Source organism: Grampus griseus (genome assembly GCF_964374135.1).
Source record: "Grampus griseus genome assembly, chromosome: 2".
NCBI classification, from domain to species: domain Eukaryota; kingdom Metazoa; phylum Chordata; class Mammalia; order Artiodactyla; family Delphinidae; genus Grampus; species Grampus griseus.
The window spans coordinates 95,200,374-95,217,191 of NC_139018.1; the positions used below are offsets into that span (position 1 = coordinate 95,200,374).

The 16,818-nt window shown below is 42.7% G+C and overlaps 1 pseudogene across 1 annotated transcript in view; it reads left to right on the forward strand.

Annotated features, from left to right (window-relative positions):
* Positions 1-2,113: 2,113 nt before the first annotated feature.
* The window catches only part of LOC309819283 (RAD52 motif-containing protein 1-like), a 45,177-nt pseudogene continuing 30,472 nt past the window's right edge, over positions 2,114-16,818 (forward strand). The window contains exons 1-2 of the transcript in view: positions 2,114-2,144; positions 7,310-7,646. The product of the transcript in view is annotated as an RAD52 motif-containing protein 1-like (transcript). The remainder of the gene's footprint in view (positions 2,145-7,309; positions 7,647-16,818) is intronic.

Consider the following 16,818-nt stretch of genomic DNA (forward strand, 5'->3'; position numbering starts at 1 on the left):
CAGTTTTGAATTTCCCAGAATGCCAGGTCCTGTGGTTTCCTCGGGAAGCTCTGCATCCTTCCCAACACCCCTCCACCACTGGGCTGCTGGAGACACCCATTAGGATGGCTCAAATGTGAACAATGACAAGAACAAATTCTGTAGGGGTGGTGGAATAACTTGCACAACATAGGCCTGGTCCTGTTGGTATTAGGATTCTTTAATTTTGGCATCCTAGGATAGCAGCTCTTTTTAGTCCTGAGAAGGAACAGCTCAGGGGTGTACAACAATTCAGATGAAACTAACTAATATTCAATGACTATCTCTCACTACTCAGTTGTTTATTTCTATTAGTCATTATTCTCCTGGTTTTAGCTCTGATGTGGGGATTACAGAGGAGTCAACATTTAAATCTTCATAATCTGTGTATTTGTAGCTTCAGTATCATTACTGACCCATAGTTTTTTATGGTTTGGGAAGAGTTATTGATTTCATGTATCATGTAAAGGATTCACAATGATGATAGAGCAGCTAAGATTACAATAATGGCTGGTAAATTGTTCACATTTTCTCTACCTTTGCATCTATTGTATATATATGAGTTAGTTTAGATGTCAATATTAGTGAAATAATATAGAGGACTAGAGAACTTATTTTAAAAATCACTATTGTGTGATGATGAAAATGTAAAAGTTCTTCCATAATCGGTGATGTTGTGTCTTGAGAGCCTAGATGAAATTGGTATGCCTTAGTGATATACAGGATTTTAACCTATGATTTAACTTTGACAAAGTTACATCACTTTTTACTTTTATCTCATTTATTGAGAAAGACATAAGTGTAATGGTGTTGGCTTGAAACTGGTTGAAAAGGACTTGAGTCCTTTCTTATTTTACATTTACATAGGTAGGATCTTGAAACATGGGATATGATGTAGGGCATTCGTGTAACCATCCTAGGTTAGGAGTAGCAGTTTCCACTGCTAAGACTTCTTGTTTAGACGCAAATGCTTTTCAAAGAATGAAGATTATTAGCATTACCGCTGCTACTGAGATGAATGAGCCAAAGACAAAATACTTCGTGTTGTGTGTGCCTCAGGGTACTCAGACTAATGTAGTGACATCCCTGAGAGGCCAAGAAAGTGCTGCAGGAAGTCATATTTACTACTACAAATATACTTGTAAAGTGAATTTTTGCTCATGCTGAGTTAACTGTATAACCTGAGAATAGTGGGAATCAGTGTAGGAAGCCTCCTATAATAGTGAAGACTGCTCCCATGGACATTAGGTCATGGAAGTGTGCTACTACATAGTATGTATCCTAGAGGACAATGTCTGGGGATGAGTTGGCTAAGATGATTCCTGTCAAACCACCTACTGTAAAGAGAAAAACTAAAGCCTAAAACTCATAATATAGTGGGAGGTAATACAGTATTACCTCCGTGAAGAGTTGCTAACCAGGGACTTCCCTGGTGACGCAGTGGTTAGGAATTCGCCTGCCAATGCAGGGGACACGGGTTCGAGCCTTCGTCTGGGAAGATTACACATGCCGCGGAGCAAAAAGCCCGTGCGACGCAACTACTGAGCCTGCCCTCTAGAGCCCGCAAGCCACAACTACTGAAGCCCACGCGCCTAGAGGCCATGCTCTGCAACGAGAGAAGCCACTGCAATGAAAAGGCCGCGCACCGCAACGAAGAGTAGCTGCCGCTCATGGCAAGCAGAGAAAGCCCACGTGCAGCAACCAATACCCAACGCAGCCAAAAAAAAGGAGAAAAATTAAAGAAAGAGTTGCTAATCAGCTAGATACGTTTACTCCTGTAGGGATAGAAGTAATTACGGTAGCTGATGCAAAGTGTGCTCCTGAGTTGACAGCTATCCCTATGGTAAACATATGATGGGGCCACAAGAGAAATCCTAAAAAGCCAGTGGACATGACTCATACTATTCCCAAATAGCTGAAAGGCACTTTTTGTCCTAAATAGTATGTAATGATATGTGAGTTTATAACAAACCCTGGTAGGCCATGAATACAGACTTCAGGGTGACCAAAGAATCAAAATAGGTGTTGGTATAGGATTCGGTCTCCTCCTGAAGGGTCAAAGAAAGTAGTGTTTAGACTTCTATCTCTTAACAGTATGGCAATTCTGGCTGCTCGGACTGACACTGGTAATTATAGTAATATGGCTATAGTTGGGGAAGATTAAACTAATAGTGGTGTTTGGTATTGGGATATGACTGCTGGTTTTGTATGAAAGACTATAGTAATAAAAGTAATAATACCAAGAGTTACAGAGACACGGGCTAAATGTAAGAAGAAAATGGTTAGGTTGACAGAGGCTCCTGCGTGGGCCAGATTGTAGGCTAGAGCTGAATATGGGATTCCACTGGTACCAGAACCTGCTTCTACTATTGGTGATATGAGTAGAAGTAAGAATGATGGGGGAAGTAGTCAAAATTTTACATGATATTTTGGGGGAAATGCTCCCTGAGGTGTCTGAGTTGTTAGTGGGCCAAGTCAGTTTTCAAACTCTGCAATCATAATGGGTACAACTCTAAAGAAAATTATTACAAGTGCAGGGACTGTTATGACTACCTTACAGATTTGGGCATCTCCAAGTAGCGCTCCAGGTTAGCATAGCTCAGCCTGCATTAATATACTTAAGGTGCTGCCTGCTACTCCAGCTCAAGCACCAAATAGTAAATACAAAATGCTGATATCTTTGTGATTTGTTGAAAATAATCAGCAGTGTATGAACAGAGGTAAAAAGACTGAGCTAGCATTCGACTGTAAATGTAAAGACACATTGAGCCCTCTTTCTCGCAAACCCTGTGCTGAATCAACAAATTGAATTGTAACTTCAGAGAAGCAGCTTAAACTTCTGCCAGAGATTTTCCTGTCTTTTTTTTCTTTCTCAAATGAAGCAGAAGTAGACTGAAGCCAGTTGACTAGAGGATTGGCCTGTTAACTAAAGTTTCCTGGGGTTAAAACTCATCAATCTCGTAAAGATTTGGCTGAATTACAATGTTTGCTTTACATTCAATTGATGTAGGATGAAGGCTTGCAATCCTTATTTTTAGGAATTAAGTAAATTTTACTTGTTTAGGGTTATGAAAGCTCTTGGTCTGATCTAACCTAAATTCCTAGTCCAGCACTGATAGAATGGGTGTTATGTGTAGTAATCGTGTGGATATTATGATTGGTAATGATAGGAAGGTTATTTCTTTGTATGTTCAAATTGTTTTATTTTTGTGTTGTTTAATGAAGGGAACATAGTTAGTGATGTGGAGTATGTTAGCTGCAAGTAGAAATATATGTTGAGGACTGCTATGTTAGCTATTAGTGTTGGTAGAAGGATGTTATCATTTTTGTTATCTCTTGGATAATTACTCATTTGGGTAAAAACCCTGATAGTGATGGGTGATGTCCTAATGATACTATAATGGTGAGGAAAAGGATTGTGATGGGAGGTGTTTTATCTCATGTGTGTGATAACGATACTCTTGTAGTACATGATCTGGGCATAAATAAGAAGAAGAGAGTGTTGTTATGATATAAATTAGTATGTTTAGGATTGTTATAATTGGAATATACTTTATAATAGCTGTTATTCATCCTATATGGACAATTGATGAGGAGGGTGTAATTTTTTCCAGGTGAGTATGGCCAAGTCTGCCTCAGCCTCCAGCTATGATTTATAATATCACTATGATTAATAGTATATTTAGCTTGATGGATGGTGACATGTGATATAAAACTGATAGGGGTGCAATTTTGTCAGGCTGATAGCATCAGGCCTGCTGTTCATGGGATGCCTTGTGTGACTTCAGACACTCAGAAGTGAAATGGGGAAAGTCCTACTTTTGTGACAAGGGGCGATTGTCATGAGGGTGGATGCTGCTGGATTAAAGATTTTTGTTATTCTTTGTGTTCTTTGACCAGAGTATATTAGATTAATGATAATAGCCATTATAAGTAGTATTGATGTGGTGGATCGTTTTAGGAAACATTTGTTGGATGCTTCTGTAGCTTATGGGTTCATGTTTTTTATTAGAATGGGGATACCATTAACCAGTGTGAGCTTGTTATACAATTATGTTTCCTGAGAAAATGGTCAGTAAAATGATAGTAAAAACAATGAGAGTTTATTAGTAAAGGAAGGATATACAACAACATTTTGGGGGTATGGGCCTGAAGCTTACTTAGAGAACCTTACTATATAGCATGTGGTGTAAAGTGGTAGCATGGAGAATGTAAAATTCTTAGGAAGAATTCAATTCCAGGAATAAGAGCATTGAAACCTCTATGATTTACTCTATCAAAGTAACTCTTCTGTCAGACATATTTCTTAAGTTTGTGGTGGGTTGCCTGGTATGATGACAGGTAGTGAGAAAAACCCTCATATATATAGGGCTAATGTCAGTAGTAAAAAAACTTTTTATAAGAGATGTATACGTTGATCATATCAAAATTGTGGGTAGGATGCTCGAATTCATAGAAAGGAGATTGTTAGATGTGTTTTAATGGTGACTTGGGCTGTATATAATTCTGGCACCTAGGGATTGTCCAATGCTCCTAAAAATAGATTGTTGTGGAAATGTTTATTATAAGGAAATTGACATATTCTCTAGGAAGGACGGGGTGAATGGGCCTGCTACATTTTCTACATTGAAGACATATACAGGTTTTGTTTCGACTTCTGTGAAATCAAGTGGGGCTTCATTGGATTTCTGCTACTGCGGAGATAATCAAATTCTGGGTAGGGGTCAGGAGAAAATTAGTCATAGGTGTTCTCGTGTAATAATTACTGTTGAAAGTGTAAATGATCCATTTATCAGTAAGACCGAGAATGGAATAACTGCTACGTTACTTCATATGAGATTGTGTGTGCTACTGTCCCTAGAGCTCCAGTGAGTGAGTATTTTGAATGTGAAGCTCATCCAGATCTGAGGATGGAATAAATGGCTAGGCTTGATATGGCTAATATAAATAATATGCCTACATTTATATTAATTAGTGGATAAGATACGGGAAGAGGAATTCATGTTGTGAGAGACAGGGATAAGGCTAGCATTGGGGAAATAATATATAAATTGATGATGTTGATGGACATAGAGGTTCTTTAATAAGTAATTTGAATGCCTCAGCAATGGGTTGTAATAATCCATGGGGGCTGATGATTTTTGGCCCTTTCTGGATTTGTATATAGCCTAGGATTTTCCATTTAGTTAATATGAGGAATGCTATGGTGAATTAAATTGGATCATTTGTGAAAGAATGTTGATTATAAACATATTCTTAGGAAGAGGACTTGAAACAGTGCAGATAAAGGTTTCAGTTTTACATAATTACTGGGCTCTGCCACCATAACAAACCCGGTTCTACAGTAAGGTATGTATAAATTAATTGAATGTAGATTTTATCATCATTTAGCTTGCAGACTTTTTGTAAAGTAAGCCGTATTGCTCTTGTCCTTTCGTACTGGAAGAAACCTGCAATAGACAGAAAGCAACCAGGATGACTCCAGTCTGAACTCAGATCATGTGAGACTTTAATCGTTGAACAAACAGACAATTAATAGCAGTTACACGATTGAAATGTCGTCATCCAGCATCAAGGTCATAAACCATATTGCCGATATGAACTCCAGAATACAATTACACTGTTATCCCTAGTAAAACTTGTTCCGTTGATCAGTGTTTTTAGGAACAGGTGATAAAGCATTTTGACTAGCTGGTCTAAATTTTGATCACTCAGAGGTGGTTTTATTATCCAAAAAATAAATGGCACACAGAGTCAAGGTGCACCGGCTTCAGTAGTTGTGGCGCACAGGCTCAGTAGTTGTGGCCCACTGGCTTAGTTGCTTCGTGGCACGTGGTATCTTCCCGGACCAGGGATTGAACCCGTGTCCCCTGCATTGGCAGGCAAATTCTTAAGTACTGCATCACGAAGGAAGTCCCAGAATCGCAGTCTCCCTTTTAATATACCTTAAGCCCAAAGAATCCATGGAACGTTGTTACAGAAAATAAGACAATAAAATATTGTAAGGACTATAACAGAAGCATATAGTACACAGTTCATATAGACACATCCCAAGCAGTTACAAAGTATATGAAAAGGGAGGCTGCAATTTTATTTTATTTTTTATTATTTTTTTAACATCTTTATTGGAGTATAATTGCTTTACAATAATGTGTTATTTTCTGCTTTATAACAAAGGGAATCAGTTACACATATGCATATGTTCCCATATTTCTTCCCTCTTGCATCTCCCTCCCTCCCACCCTCCCTATCCCACCCCTCTAGGTGGTCACAAAGCACCAAGCTGCTCTCCCTGTGCTATGCGGCTGAGGGAGGCTGCAATTTTAAAAGAATAAGATAAATTATACCCACAAACTCCCAGTATTTCCTGGAACATTGCAATCTGTAACGCTATTGTAGGAAGCAGAAGATTCCAGGAGACATTCTACGAATGAAGGACTCTAAACGCTGTGGTTGAGCGTTTAGAGCATAAGGAATTCTGGAAGGAAGGTATCCTCACCCAAGGAGAGCAGGTTTCTATACTTCTCTAACATCACATCCCTGTACAATTCCCACTGATCTTGGTCCAGGCATTCTCACTCCTCTTGAGAGAAATCTATGGCCATATCCTGGAATGTCAGCAGTCCCTGAAATTAAAGGTACACATGCCATGTGGCCACGGGAAGAGTTCATAATGTGACCCAAGAAGAAAACAGCAAGTTAAGAGAACTGGTTTTAATTTAGAAGAGTGTCTTCAATTATCACAAATATATATATATACACTACAAAGTAACTTTCTCTACTTTATTTCTAACTACAAGAAAAGAGTATGGCATGTGATTCACAAAACCAGTATAGAGACTATACTTATCTAGAAAAGAAATGATAAAATGATGGTTTCAACACAGGCATATGCATTTTTGAATGTTTTATTTATATCAAATTGGATAAAATGTGTGTATTTCTCAGACAGAAAAGACATGTCGAGGTAGAAATGTACCTTTCAACTATTCTTGGGTACACAAGTACACTGGGGAGATTGTAAAAGTGCAGATTGTGATTCAGTAGGTCGGTGGGCCTGAGTTCTATTTTTTAACAAGCTCATTTTTAACTAGTGATGCCACAGTCTCTGATCCATTAAGGACAATTTTGAATAGCAGAGACATAATTAGAAAGGTAAAAATTCATATTTAATTTTGAACTTAAAGTGTTTTATGGATTTTACACCTTTAATAGGACAGTAAGCACAGCAGCAACAATCATTTGTGAATATTTACTATAGACCGTGTATCTTTCTAACTTTTTTGTGTAGGATTCCAGGAAAAAGGCCTGGGCTTCGGTCACAGTCGGGGGGCCCCCAGGCCGGGCCTCCCCTCCAGGAACCCCGACGGGGCCCTGCGCTCCTGGCGGCTCCCTCCCCCGGCGCCCCCCTCCCTCCCGAAAGGCCTCGGGGCAGAGCGGTCCCACCCTCTGCGCCCAGAACGGAGCCCGCGTTTCCGCAGAGCTGGAACTCCCGCAGCTCGGGGTCTCTTCCCTCCGCCGTCACAGAACTCCCCGGAGGCCGAGGGGAGGGCGGCCTCACTGAGGCTGCCGGTTCTGGAGAGGCCCCGGCGGCCGAAGCCGCGACAGTCGTGCGGACGGCGGGCCGGGTAAGTGGGCGACGACCCTCCGCCTGGTCCGGTGCCCGGGCGACAGCGCAAGACCAGCTTCTGAGGGACAGGGGTTCGCTGCCACCCGCCGCTGCTGTGCAGAAAGAGCTGCCCCCAGCGTCTGGTCCCGGGGAACTTCGGTCACTCCTCTCGCCCCTGGCTCGCGGGGCCTGTGGGGCGTGGGGAGGGGTTCGGCCTGAGCGTCCTGAGGGGAAACTGGGCAAGGGTGGAGCAGGGTCCGGCTGCAGCCTCAGCGCCTCTCCTCCCGACTGCGGGGAAAGCGGCTGAAAACTCCTCCCGAATCTCGCAGGCCCCTTATTCAGCCGAGTCTCTCTGCGCTTCTTCCTCCCTGAGCTACAGTATCGGGGTGGAGGGGACAGGGCGGGGACCTGGCGCAGGTAATGGGAAACATTAAAAGGTGATTTTTAACTAAAGAAAACCAGCTCTCCCAACGTGAGGAATGTAGCGCTTTTTTTGTATAGGAAGATGCCAGAGTCTGGGCTCACTGAAATCCTTCCTTTCATATGCACCTCAGCTCTCTGGGGCCTGCATTCTCTATTTGCATATCCTGAATTACTCAGGGCCTGCGGCTCACACTGGAGGGCTGCAAGTGCTGATGACTGTGACATACTTTGTTTACTGAGCTGGCAAGAAATATTTCATTTCTCACAGGCTTGAGGGGCAGACAGTGAAAAAGAGTCAGAGAATCTCACTCAGCATGTACTTTGGTTTACATATAGATAGTATTTATACTTAACTGTGCTAATAGAGGCTCTCAAGTCCAATCAACTTGTAGTACTGCCCTCTAGGTATTCATTTCATCAGTATCATGAGATAAATGCCTATAGAATTGACTTAATCCATTTAAATAGGATAATGATTTTTAAAGGAAACATAATAGAAATATAACATAAAAACCTTTACCACTAAAGGCTGGGTCTGGAACAACCTACATAAATGTTCATTGTTCAAATATTGAAAGATGTATTCAATAGAAATATCAGCAAAAATGACAAATAATAAGGGCAGCAGGATGTTGAAATGTTCTATCTTTATCATTACAGTTGCAGAAAGTCATATATTAGTAGGCACTGGGGGCAGAAGATGCCTGATTTTATATCTTTGTCATATTTGTACAGTTGTTTCAACAAGTTACATAAAGACAAAATGGAAAAACAAGGAGGTTTGTGCCTGAGATCACGTTGATGTGAAACCAGGGATGGGCAGCTTGTGCCAGGTGAGTTAAGTTTACGTGGCAGGTAGAAGGCAGAGCTCCTGAGAAGCAAGGGTTGTAATTTATCTGCTGGGTGCCCCTTAAGTTCTGTGACTGACTGATTGTCATGTTTTGGGAAAGACCTGATCACAGGAAAAGGGTGGGAATAGAGTGATTTGGGGAGCAGCTAACAGCATTCATCACGGCTCAGGGCCTGAATGAATTTTAAAGAAACAGGAAAACAAATGCCTCTCATGGAATCAGAGAATGTGAGGGCTGGACAATCCCACGAAATGAGGAGCACCCATCCCATTTTCCAGATGAGAAAACAGAGGCCCAGCAAGGTGAAATCCCTCACCCGAGTTGCACCAGTCTCTCTTCCCCACTGCATGGTTCATGGAAGCAGGACTCTTCCTGTCGTGATCACTGCTGAACCCCAGAAAGGGCCAGGCATCTGGCAGCTTCTCCAAAAATTTTGGTTGACTGTAGGAGGAATGCTATTTCTTTCTTTCTCACTCTTATTCAGGATTGTGCCAAGAACTCCCCAGTTTTCAATGTAATTCGATAAATGTAAATATTGAGTTTTGTTGTGATGAGGACTTAGGCTTTGAAGGTAACAGACTTGGTTCAGATCCTGGTTCTGCCACTCAATAGCTGTTTGGCTTTGGGAAAATTACGAAACCTCTCTGAGCTTATTTCCTCCTTTGTAAAGTTGGGATAAATATATCTGAGCCAGCAGAGCACTTGCATGAGAGATGTGCACTAAATATCGGTCTTTCTCACTCTCTCACGCCATCTCTCTGTTCTTCCCAGAGAAGTTGTACAGAAGGATATAGTACTTTAAAAAAAAAAAAAATTAATTAATTAATTTTTGGCTGCGTTGCGTCTTCGTTGCTATGCACGGGCTTTCTCTAGTTGTGACGAGCCAGGGCTACTGTTTGTTGCGGTGCACGGGCTTCTCATTGCGGTGGCTTCTCTTGCTGCGCTTGCTGTGGTGCACTGGCTCTAGGCGTGCGGGCTTCAGTAGTTGTGGTCTTGCAGGCTGAGTAGGTGTGGTGCGTGGGCATACCTGCTCCTTGGCATGTGGGAACTTCCCTGACCTGGGCTCGAACCCATGTCCCCTGCATTGGCAGGCAGATTCTTAACCACTGCACCACCAGGGAAGTCCGGTATAGAACTTCAGAAAGAGGGGTTTTAATTTATGTCAGGTAGTGTACATGTTTCTTGTAGAAAAGATTATTCCACTATAGAAACTTTTAACACGCGATACGACTACAAATGCAGTATTCTATGGGCTAGATCTTATCAGTAAATTTCATAAGTAATTGGGCAAATGAGAAAGCACTAGGTACTAGGGAGTAAGAAGATTCAAATCTGGTGTGCCCCCACCCCAATTTCAAGAGCAGGGTGTGTTTTTCAAATCCATATTTCATCTGGTCTTTGTTTCTCATCCATCCTCGGTGTCTGCCTTTCTCGAGAAGGCTCAGATCCTCCGCTTTCAGACCCTCCCGGCTGGCTGTGCCCCAGCTCCCGCCCTGGAACCTCTGCATGCCTGGGTGTGCCCACTCTCCCTGTGCATCACCAGCTTTGCCAGGGAGCTGCTGTATCGTGCACTGCTTGCTGTACCCCAGAGTACCTAGACCGTTCTGGTACATGAAGTACACCCTCATCACCGTGAGTGCACGCCCATCCCCTTACCTTATATCTTGCCTCTAAGCCAGGCTTGGGGGTGACTACAGTGTGCATTCAGCTATGTGAGCTGCTGGGATCAAAGTGAAGTTCCGAACTTTAGAAGTTGCAGGCTTGAGGGGCACACAGTGATTTAAAGTCGGGTCACCTGACTTAAAGCGGGGGGGCTGATTGATTTAAAGCCATGGCAGCTGACTTAAACCCCGCTTCTCTCAGCTGCAGGACGAGACCAACTTTGGCGGTGCTCGGGTTCGCTCCAAGCCAGCACTGCTGTTCAGGAAGAGCTTCCAGTAGTGCCTTAGTGCAGGGGGACTTGGTGCCTTGTCTTGCCCCTGCCCTCAGAGGGGGGCCATCTGCTCTTCTGGAGGAGAATCAGGGAGGGGGAAGTGCAGAGTGCCGGCTGGAGTTGCGGCACCCCTTGTCTGATGGCAGAGAAGGGGGGCGGGGCTGTGTGGTGTCCAGGGGCTGGACTCATCAGGTCCACTCAGCTTCTCAGCTTCCTAACCTCCCCACACACACCCCACAAGAGTCTCCAATCATATGTAATTGTGCCTTAGGTTCTTGGTCTTCAAACTCATACCCAGACTCCCAGGTCCCTTGGTTCATCCAATTCTTCTGTGCTCTTTTTTGTATTAGTTACAGTCCTAGAAGAAGGGGGTGGGGATGGGACTGGAGGGACCCCCGCAGCCCTGGCCTCAGCTGACTAAGGAGAACCGGGGCCTGCGCTCTCACACATGTGGGAGGACCCTTAAGGCGGAATCGAGCGGGCCAGTTAGAGGCAGTCCTTGCTGCCTCAAGTGAGTATGGATCACCGTCCAGTAGGGAGCACGCTGACCCCTGAGAAGTACTGTTAAGAGGATGTGTTCCTCCTTTGGCTTCAAGGACGTGGGTGGGCTTCAGGGCTTCAGTTCCCCTCCAGGCCTCCAGGTCCGACTGCACCCCAGCGGCCTTGCAGACCTGCCTTCCTGTCCCAGAACTTTCCAGGCTCCAGGAAGAATCCAGACTGCAGAGATGGTGCCTGAGGGCTCCTGCTTAGGAAGTGCTGTCCCTGGGGACCCAACAGTGGAGGGAAGAAGGGTGAAAGGAGTGTGGGGGTGGGGTAGGGAGGGGTGGCTGCCCTGGGAGTTGTTGAGAGAGAAATATTGCCTCCCACACCCCATGCCCCCTGCAACAGACGCATTGATACCATAGGATCTCAGGGCCGTTTAGTCAGAGATGTCTCTGCTTCTTTACTCCTGTGTTCAAAACTATGCAAAACCAACTCTTCATCCTCTTGCTGCCTTGCCAGGACTTTTAAAGCACTGTTCTTTTGAAGCACTCGTTCCCTAAACTGCAGTTTGGAGCTGTCCCAGCTATTTAAAAGTGTTCTCCTTAAACTGAGACTAAATCCTTCTCTTTTGGAAAAACGATCTTCACTTCAGAGGAGGTCGTCTTTTCTGCCCATTCCTTCCTTCTACTTCCCTCTTAAGTACCCCTGTGCTCAAAGAGCTTGGTGATTTATTTTATGCTTGATGTCAAAAAGAAACCTTCCTCATGCACCCCAAAAGCTTTCCTTGAACATAGGTGTTTCAAAACCGTGACAGTGTTTTCCAATTAGTATACACTGGGTAGACTGCCTAGCAATCCCTCCAAGAGCCAGAGGTGAGCGACACCTTTACTTATTTGATTGGATGCCCTTCAAGTTTAGGAAGGTCACATTCTTATGCCCCAGCAGATAAGACAGAGCCCTGGATGGCTATGGCTGTGATTAGATAACTTCTGATGATTTTATTTCCCTTACTGAGCTGCTGCTTCTAGGTTAAATTCATTTTATTACCTGTTCTTTTTTTTTTTTTTTTTTTTTGCAGTATGTGGGCCTCTCATTGTTGTGGTCTCTCCCGTTGCAGAGCACAGGCTCCGGACGTGCAGGCTCAGCGACGATGGCTCACGGGCCTAGCCGCTCCACGGCATGTGGCATCATCCCGGACCGGGGCACGAACCCGTGTCCTCCGCATTGGCAGGCGGACTCTCAACCACTGCGCCACCTGGGAAGCCCTACCTGTCCATTTTTAAAGAAAGGCTGACAAAGTCACTGTAATAGGTCAGGAGTCTGAGCTCAGGGTTGGTCAAAGGTACTCACAGGGAAGAAGATGGATAAAAATAGGTGGGTAAAATAGGAGGGTTGGCAAGTACAACCAGGACAGCCATGTTCACCGTGCATACTAATAAAGGCCAGAATCTCCTCATTTATCTCTGGTGGGAAGTTCTGTTGGTTTCACAGGATCAAACTCAAATCATATTCAAACTAGGGGGCTTCCCTCGTGGCGCAGTGGTTAGGAATCCGCCTGCCGATGGAGGGGATGCGGGTTCATGCCCCGGTCCAGGAAGATCCCACATGCTGCGGAGCGGCTGGGCCCATGAGCCATGGCCACTGAGCCTGCGCGTTCGGAGCCTGTGCTCCGCAACAGGAGAGGCCACAACAGTGAGAGGCCTGCATACTGCAAATAAAAATACAAACTAGGGGATTTCCCCTGAGCATAAAAGTAAGTATCCACCCCTTGCAGGAGTCGCTGCTGAGGAATAAAAAGCAGATGTAGAGAACCAACGTGAGTACACAGAGAGGGGGAAGGGTAAGCTGGGATGAAGTGAGAGAGTGGCATAGACATATATACAGTACCAAAGGTGAAATAGATAGCTAGTGGGAAGCAGCTGCATATAACACAGGGGGAGATTAGCTCAGTGCTTTGTGACCACCTAGAGGTGGGATAGGGAGGATGGGAGGGAGACGCAAGAGGGGGGGATATGGGGGTGTATGTATACGAATAGCTGATTCACTTTGTTATACAGCAGAAGATAACACAACATGGTAAAGCAATTATACTCCAATAAAGATGTTAACAACAACAGCAAAAACCCCCAAAAACCTAAGTCAATCAAGCCAAGGGAGACATTGTATGTGTTTACAGTTCAAGAAATCCAGAAGAGAATCCTTTACCCTGTATGCAATGAATGGTCCATTTGAAAAGAAAAAAACTTTCTGAAATGTTGTTTTTCCATTTATTGTTCAGAACATCATTTTTATACCTCTGCATTTCTTACTATTCAAAGCCAAGTCACGTGAGTTACAGGGAAGCAGCTGATTGATTTAAAGTTGGGTCATGTGATTTAAAAAGCAGTGGCAGTTGATTGATTTAAATCCCGGTCATATGACATGAGGAGGGAGCGCTAAAAACTGCTTTTTCATCTCTGGCTCAGAATATCATATTTACCTTGGTTTTTCTTATGATTTAGAAAACTTGAGCTGTCTCTCCTTGGAATCATCAGGAGAAAAATACAGTATTTCAGGTTCATTCTTGAAACCAGATTCTCACGGTTAAGGTGTATTGACTAAAAGATCCTCCTTCTTCAAGAGATTCCAAACCTCTGTAGGACACTTCGTTGTAATTGGAGAAAAAAGGATAATGAAATCAGGCCAGCAGCTGCAGAGGGCATGGCAGCCCCCAGGACTAGGGAAGGAGGAGGAGGAAGGGCTGAGAGTTGCCATTAGAGAAGACAGCCTCCAGAGGGTGCTAAAGCACCGGCAGAGCCCACCTGCACTCCCACTTTGGCACTCCAGGATCAGAGTTGTGTTTGGAGATGGGGTTGTTGTAACCCCAAGGAGATGAGCAGAGAGGAGGAGTTGATTACCGGTCTCCTCTGACTCTCTGGCCCAAATTACCTGGCTTCACAGGGGGGACAGAGTTTTGCTTTCAGCAACTGAGGGGTCACTTGCAGGCTGGTGGGGTTGCCCAGTGGCCCGACAGCCTGACAGGCTGACTGTGGTGTGACCGCCCTTTGTTTCTCCAGAATCTGTACATCAGGAGGTGCATGGCTGTGGGAGCCCATTCACTGTCCACCCCCAAGGGGGATGGCACCTTCCCTGGATATACCCTATGATCACCAGGTACTTGAAATGACTGCGAGTTTTTGACTTCAAGGCAGAGCTCACATAACCCCTTCTGCCTCATAATGTGTGGGATTTACTATAATGGAAGGACATTATAAAGAACAGGTAGAAAACTCAACTGTTGGTCTCCATGTAGGATTTTATTTTGCACGAATCCCTCCTACATGAGTAGATAGCACAGGTTTATTTTTGTTCCTGTGTGTGTAGTTGTGGCAGAGGATGTAGGTATGGTGATTTGAAGACCTGAAAGAAATATTCTCAGAATTCTCAAGACTTCTTTTCATTGGAATCGAAAGAGACCTGGAAAAGGAGGGAAAGAAAAGGAGGAGGGAGAACGAACGACTGTTTCTCAGTAAATTCACCTTCTTGGTTGATTGTTCTGTCTTCTCATTTCTTTTAAGTTCTATGTATGTCTAATGGAATAATGTAGAAAGGCTGATTTTTATGGTTTAAAAGATTTTACATCACAAACTAGAAGTGGCTAACAGAACTTACTCAAATCAATGTTACATAGAGACTTCGTTATTAAATTTGTATACTAAAAGTGGTGAATTCAAATTTTCTTTCTTTTTGAGTGAATATTTGTAACATATTTTTGTAGATAATTTATCTTAGGTATACAAAATGGTGAGAATGGGTACCATTTTTCACCACTTAAATAATTTCTTTTAAGTGAATAGATCGTACACTTTAAATGCCATTGTTGTGTCTTACATGTTGTTTTTTAATTCCTTGATTTCCAAAACTTGTGTTTATTTAATTGATTTCTACCTAATAATCTCCTCTTTTTTGTTTCCTACTTTATATTTTATTGATCTATAGTTAATTTACATTATTATATTAGTTTCAGAGGTACAACACATAGTACTTCATTAATGTTTAGGTATTTCTCCATTTATACTTATTATAGAAGAGTGGCTCTATTCCCCATGCTACACAGTACGTCACTGTAGATTATTGATTTTATACATAGTGGATTCTTCCTCAGAATTTCTACCACTATTTTGCTCCTCCATCCTGTCTCTCCCTGCTGGTAACCACTAGTCTGTTCTTTAATCTGTGAGTCTGTTTTGTTGTTGTTGTATTCAATTTTTTAGATGCCACGTGTAAGTAATAACCTACCAAGCTTGTTTTCTCTGCGGCTTATTTTACTAAGCATAATACCCTCCAGGTCCATCCATGTTCTTGCAAATGGCAAAATTTCATTTTTTGCTGAAGTCATCATAGAAAATCTTTTTTATCCCCTAACCTATTGATGAACACTTAGTTTGACTCTATATCTTGGCTATGGCAAATAACACTGTTATGAACATTGGAGTGCAGTTATGTTTTTGAAATAGTGTTTTTGTCTTCTTCTTATATACCCAGGAGTGAAATTGCAGGATATTATGGTAGTTCTGTTTTTAGTTTTTTGTGGAACCTCCATTCTGCTTTCCACAGTAGCTGCACTACTTCACATTCACATCAAGAGTGTACAAGAGTTTCCTTTTCTCCAATCCTCACTAACCTTTGTTATTTGTGACCTTTTTGATAACAGCCATTCTGACAAGCCTGAGGTGATATATCTCATTGTTTTGATTTACATTTTATTGCCAGATTAGCTATGTTTAGCATCTTTGTGAGTTCTGGCTGTCTATCTGTATTTTTTCCTTGGAAAAATGTCTATTTAGGTCTTCTCATATTTTTAATAAAGATTTTGGGTGTTCTGATATTGAGTTGTATGTGCTGTTTCTGTAGTTTAGATATGAACCCTTGCTTGGTCATCTTTTTGGTGTTAACCTCTTATCATGTGCAAATATTGTCTCTCCTTCAGCAGGTGGTCTTTTCATTTTGTCTTTGGTTTCCTTTGCTGTGCAAAATCTTTTAAGTTTAGTGAAGTCCCATTTGTTTATTCTTGCTTTCGTTTCATTTGCCTTAGTAGACTGAACCCAAAACTTTTGCAATCATTTATGTTGAAGAATGTTCTGTATTTTCCTCTAGGGCTTTAGGGTCCTACATTTAGGTCTTTATTCAGTTTTGCGTATATTTTATATATGGTGTGCTAAAATACTCTAATTTTATTATTTTCCATGTAGCTGACCAATTTCCCCAGTACCACTTATTGAAGAGAAAGTTTTTTCTCCATATTGCCTGCTTTGTCATAAATCAATTAAATATAAGTGTGTGGGCTTCTTTCTGGGATCTCTTCTATTCCAGTGATCTTTGTGTTTGTTTTTGCTCTGGTCCAATTCTCTTTGATTACTGTCGCTTTGCAGTATAATCTGAAGTCAAGGTGTGTGATGCCTCCAGCTCTGTTCTTTCTCAAGATTGTTTGGCTATTTGGGGTCTTTGTGTTTCTATACAAA